Here is a 6721-nt window from a genome sequence, read left to right on the forward strand (position 1 = left end):
AGAGATTAATTACATTGTAGCAAGATGCATGCATTTTAGAGACGATATCTACAACTTTAACTAAACATTCAAAAACCTCATAATAATACCCTTTGGTTAAACATTCATATTTTCTTACTTTTTTCTCCATTTCCTTGTAGATTAACATGCAGGGTTGGCCTTTGAAGACGATTCAGAAGTCAATTTCCCTATTTCCATATTGCATCAACTCTCCAGGTCTTCCATCTCTATAACAAAGCCATGAATCCATGGTTTTTTTTTCCTTTATCTGCATATTAACATAGAAGGATTGGGCTCTAAAGAGGCACCAAGGTCAATTTCTATACCTACTTAAATCTCAACATTTTCTATAACATAAATTTTGATCAATGCCTTTAATGTTTTCCATGTGAGGGGACTGTCATGTTGAGAGTTTGACGGATTATTTTGTGCTATGCAGTTCTGCTGCGGGGTTTTCTGCAGAATACCTGCGGGGTTTGACATTCCTTTTAATCATGCTGCAATATGCTGTAAGAATCTTTCTTCCCCCTTTTGTTTCTTTTATTGTTTTCCTGATTTCTAACCAGGACTTTCACCACCGTTAAGTCTCTAGGTAATCAAAATTTAATTTAGTATTTTTCTCCCTGCAATTGGATATAATATTGAAACAGAGAGTGTGTAAGGGGTTGCTGCAATTGTGTGTAGTCCTTTGTTTTATTTACCTTCAAAACATAGTAGACTATGATGTTGATCATTCATTGTTGTTGTTGATCATCTGTTATGTTTCATGGTAGTTAGAAACTTGAATGAAGCAAATTAAGGCAATATTAAGGCCAAGGATGCCAAGTAGATTGTGCTCTAGGAATCACATAATATATATTGGATTGTTTGTTGGCATAAAGGGCATCCATTTGAGGTACATCAGTTTTCATGGCCTACACAATTCTGATGGCCTAATGCTAATATGGTGAATATCTCTTTCTATTTGGTGTACAGATTGAAACTGCAGTTCTAGGTTGAGTCCAATAATTGTGTGTGCATTTGTTTGGATTATTAATGCATTCCTCTGAATTTTGTGTACAATTTTCATATGAATTTTTTGAGGAGAAAAAGAACAATAACATTGTTTGCTTTGTTTATTAAACTTATTTTTTTTATTATTTCTTTGTTTATTCTTACATTAACAAGGATTTGATTTTTGCAGATGTTTCATGTGGATCATAGAGTTGGAGGAAGTTCAAGAGTGAAGACATTTTTTGATTAATTACCTTTTCCCCGGGATATTATTCTGAGAACATGAAATGATGCTCAATTGAGGTCGGAAGTAGCAAGAAGGGCTCTCTTTGTATGATTCAAATTAGTATCGAATGAAATTTGTGCTGAAATAATGGTTATAAGATCATAAGCATGCAGAGGAAGCCTTGCAGGTTTCGATTGGTTTGGAATATTTTTTTTCTCCAGCTCTCTATCCATTTATGCATGTGGTGATCATCAGGTTGAGGTGCCTGTAGAATTTATTCTTTGTAATTGATTACTTATGGGCAGGTATTGATGTAATTGTTATTCTCTGTGTTAGTAGAAATCAATTGTCTTCCATTCTGGCTTTGTAGTATTCATAGATTTTTTTTGTTTTTTAACTCAAATCATTTTATACAAAGAGGAGCTTATGTTCATGTAAAAATTTTATAAGCCTTCTGCACATTTTATAAGCTTTTCAGACCTGCAGCATCGCGCGGGCACTATTACTAGTACTTACAAAATTGCTCTACTAGCTACACCCGCCAGGTCCTCCAACAGACACACCTGCACACCCGCAGGGGGAGAAACAATGGAATGCAAACCAAACTCTAACAGCAGCCCCAAATCCGCTAAACAACCTGCTGCGCTCCCGAGAAACATGAGATGCTTGACGACGCCAATCTTGCTGCATAAGACACTTGACAACCCTTAATAATGGTGGCTGAGGGATGAAATTCCTCCACATCCTTGTTCACAAGCGTCACAGCAGAACACGAATCTACTTCCAACTAGACATCTCTATAGCCAAGATCCCAAGCAACCTTAAGTCCATAGTAGATACCCCAGAGCTCGGAGCTTAGCACCTGACATTTGCCCAAATTCATGGCAAAACCCGCCACCCACTCCCCATTAAAAAACTTCTGATTTAGAAAATTTTTTACAAAGATGATTTTTGAGATGAGGCTTAAAAAATGAATAGTTTAGATGATGAGATTATATCCTGTGGTGAGCCCAAAAAGGTTGTTAGCTTTGTATTAACTTGCTAAGAGTATCTCTAATACTTTTCCTATATTTTTTCCAATTTGAGGATAAGTTATAGAAAAAAGTTATATTTGGGAAATGGCTTTCCGATGCTAAAGTTGAAATTTTCTCTTTTATCTTTTTTTGCTTGGGTTTCTAATTTAAAATTTGACTATTTAAGATTTGGAGAGACTTTGAGAAGCCTCATCCATTTAACTTGATTTGGCGAAATTTTAGAAAAGAGTTGAAGCTGTGTTTTATGTCATTTTTCTCTAAATTTAAATTTAAGAAAGGTTTAGGAAAGGGCTGCAAATGCTCTAATTAGTTAGCTTCAGAGCATTTCTGTTATTTATTAAAGTTAAATATATGATTTTAGCATACTTTATAGGTTGAATGGATGAAACCATTTACTTATATAAACCATTCCTTATAAGCTTTTCTTCTCCATTGATAAGAAAAGACTTCTTGTTCTTTGCTCCTCCTACACACCCGAATTCCCTTTCGGCATATTATATTGGTTTATGTGCTTTAATTGGATTTTATGGTAAAATATGTTGTACATCTATAAGAATTATCGATGAAAATATCCACGATATTGTCGACATATCCATCAAGATATCTGTAATTTCATCCACCAATATTTAAAAGGCTGTAACCGATATTTTTCCGATATCGGTATATTTTGACAAAATACTGATATGCCGAAAAAATATCAGTATATGATGACAAAATATCGATATATATCGGCATAATATTGGTATATGTCGACAAAATATTAGTAATATTGGTATATAGCAGCAGAATTGTATAACAAATTTCAAAATTTGGAAAAGAAAAGAGAAATAAGATGAAATCAAATTAAATCCAGCCCTAATTAGATCAAAACTCATCCAGTAATCCTAATTAATCAACAATAAATCATCAAAAGAATAAAATCTAACTCAAGTTTTTTTATACTGATATTTATCGAAATCGATATATCCGTTGATATATCCGTAAATTTGAGTACCAATATTTAAGAAATTTCCAATATTTTTATCCTTGATAAGAATAAATCAAAAAATGAATTTGTATTAGTTTCAAAAATAATCGTCGGATTTAATCAAAGATTGAGCATAAAGTTCCCCACTTCTGGTGAGCGAGTAAATAATTATATAATTATAAGTTTACACAATAGAAGATAACAAGGCTCATTCTATTAATTAATTAATTAATTTACAAAAAGAAAAGTAAGAAAAGAGTTTCCAATATTCAAACAAAAATAACCGGAAAAATAAAAAGAAAAAAGTCAGATTTAGATTAATTAAGACAAAACAAAAAAAGCATGTCTTCCTTCCCTTCCATGGCCTCTGTTCCTTAGAGCGATCATGGGAGGTTGTTAGGTTCCCTCTTCTGCATTGGATGTGATTTGCTGATTCAATGTCTGGAATTTCAGTTGCTATTCGGCTATTTATAAATTTGTCTACACCAGTACTCCCCTTTATTGCTTGAGGACTTAATGCCTCAGTTTCCTTTTCTTTGTACTCCTTGTACTTTCCCCAAAGAACAGAGTAGAGTCCCAGAACAATTAGTACACCACCAAGGACACTGCAACCACCACAATTAGTAGCGTGACATGGTCAGTTTGTGGTGAAATAATCAAAGAGCGAATCAAAAAGAAGAAAATGAACATTTAGAGAACCAAGGGTTTTAAAAGTAGTTAATTTGTTTTAGAGTTTAAAAATATATAACTTTTGAGCAGTGTTTAAGCTCTCATGCAATATACAAATCCTCCTCGAGCACTATTACTAGTAGACAAGATTCGAGCACTACTTGAGTCTTGAGGGGGATTCGAGCACTATTTAAGATGAATTTGAGTACGACCGCTCGAGGGTTAAAACTCTAAAGAAACTTACTAAAAGTCTTTGATGGTATTCTAGTTTTCAAAATTTCTAATGTATATAAAGTTCAAAATTAATGTGATATATTTTGAGGAAATAGAAAAGTACCCTCCAAGGTAGATCTTTTCAGCAAGGATGAAAGAGCCCATGACAGCCACAATGATCATCATTAGAGGGCTTGAAAGCAGTGACAAAAACAGGACCTCTTTTTTCCATCACCAACCCTTGGACATAATATGCAATGCTTGATGACACTATGCCCTGTACATATTGTTAATTATCAGATTAATTAAATAGAGAAAAAAAAATTAGAGCATCCAATCCAAAATTAACAAGAGATAGCTAGCTAGAGATCGAGGTCAAGAGAGAGAGTGTGACTCACAGCATATGCAGCAGCAAGAAGATTCATGTCCCAACCAATGGTCCAAGCAGAGGGCTTGTGTTCCATGACAAAGGTGACAGCTATGGACTGCAGTGTGCCCAAAAAGCACACAAGTGCTGTGAGTGAGAGGGGAGCTTGATACCTCTTCTGTGTTACAGCCTGAAGGATAAAGAAAGAAGCCCAGGCAAGAGTGGCGAAAATAAGCAGAATCGAACCCTTAACCCAGTCCTTGTCACTATCATCGGAGGAATTAGTACTAGGGGTGGCATGGATCATGTGCTGTGACCAAGGGAAGTTAATCACATTTCCCTTGTATAATGTCATCAACATTGCTCCACCCACTGTCACTATTGTGCCCACCACTTTTGCTTGGGATCTAACCCTCTTCATGTCCAACTTCTCCATCCTTGATTTAGTATTAAATTAAATTTCATCATTAATTAATTACCATGCATATTCAAATTCAATTAAAGTAAAGCAAAAAGGGAATATTAATTCATAAATCATCACTTTTAATGAAGGCTTTACTATTTTAAGTACCCCTTAATAAAAACATTACTTTTAAAGCCCAATTTATATGTGAAAAGACCAAAATAACTAGGATCGACATTATAGTCGATAAGTACCTGCAAGTCTTTGAATAACCAAAATGCTCTTCTTCCATATAATTGTTCTTTCTTTCTTTTTTGATAGAAGATATATGTATAATTGTTGATTATCAAGCAAAGGCTTGCAAATCCGTAAGTAAGGGACATACGGCATTCACCATATAAGATACATATCATGGGCATCTATTCACCTCCAAATCATCTCGACATTTTCACGTCGTGGTGCAACAACCAAGTGAGAGCCGACAGGTAGTGCAACAACCAACTAAGAATGGTCTTCAGAACAATTTTTGTCACAAGCTATAAGGTACTGTTTTGACAATCCTTTTTGTAAATTGAGTGCTATGAAGGGCCATTATTTTGACAATTTTAACATGCACGAACATAGTATTACGAATTTATTTAAATTATAACTCATGTATAATTATTAATATTTATATTTTAAATATAATTTTTAGATTCAATTAATATACATTCTGTATTATATATATGTTATAGTTTAAGTTAATTCATAATACCATATTAACATATCATACCATAGTTGCGTACAATAATTTTTCAAATTTTTGATACATTCCAAGGAGATTGATCCCTCGGTGAAAGTGGAACTAAATAAAGTCTCTTTATTAAGAAGAATAAAACAGATGTTGATCGAATCATCATCATCTTTCATTTTGCTAGCTTTGGAAGATTTATTCTCTCACTGGATCTATAGGATTTTGAATTATGAAGAGTAGGGCAGGTCATTACCAGGGTATGTACGTGAGATTCCACTGCCAAAAGGGGGAGATATTGATCAAAGTACGTCTAGTTAATTTGTGGTGGTAGCAAACTAGCAACCTAAATTTTTGTTTTGTTTTTCCCCATACGCATATATTAATGATAGTTTTTGTTGTTTTGTCGGTTTCCGATGCCAAGTTGGGTTTAGACTGCCAAACACAGTTTCCTTTATGTGAATAATTTAGGGGTGGGCATTTTAACCGAGGGGTGGGCATTTTAACCGCGCACCGCCAAAACCTGCTGAACCGCACCGTCAAAAAATCGCGTTGACCAAAAAAAGTCAACACTGCCAAAAAAACCGAACCGCACCGGTTCTCTCCGGTTCCGGTTCCGGTTCTACACCTTATTTAACCATACCGAACCGAACCGCACCGCATACTTGCAAAAAATATATATTTTTTATATTTTTATACATATATACACCATTTTATATATATTTATACTATTATTATATACTTTTTATACACTTTTTGTACACATTTTTATACACTTTAGACCATAAACCCTAAACCCTAATAAAATATTAGAATTAATATTAACGTAGCTATATTTTAGGGTTGGTTTGTAAGTTAATTAACTTAATTGGTTAACTTTGTTATTTTGTTTGGTTGGTTTGTAAGTTGTAGACTTGTAGTCACTTTATTTGTTTGATTTTGAAGCAGGTTTATAACTTGTAGTAGCTAGTAAGTTAGTAACTTTGTTTTAAGCAGGTTCTTAACTTGTAGTTGTAGTAATTGGTTGTATACTTATATAATTGATTTTGTTTTTAACTTTTAAGTTTTAAGTACTAAGTAGGTTAAGCAAAGTTTAATATGTGAGTCTTTTTGGTTAAG

At 33.8% G+C, this 6721-nt stretch overlaps 1 pseudogene across 1 annotated transcript; it reads right to left on the minus strand.

Moving 5' to 3' along the window:
* Window positions 1–3124: 3124 nt before the first annotated feature.
* Window positions 3125–4905, minus strand: LOC147282684 (WAT1-related protein At5g07050-like; annotated as a pseudogene). Its single transcript, XR_015122924.1, has 4 exons — window positions 4501–4905; window positions 4227–4379; window positions 3586–3825; window positions 3125–3137 (listed from the first exon to the last, which is right to left on the minus strand). The product of XR_015122924.1 is annotated as a WAT1-related protein At5g07050-like (transcript).
* Between the last annotated feature and the right edge of the window lie 1816 nt (window positions 4906–6721).

Source organism: Dryas octopetala, chromosome 6 (assembly GCF_963921425.1).
Source record: "Dryas octopetala chromosome 6, drDryOcto1.1, whole genome shotgun sequence".
NCBI lineage: Eukaryota > Viridiplantae > Streptophyta > Magnoliopsida > Rosales > Rosaceae > Dryas > Dryas octopetala.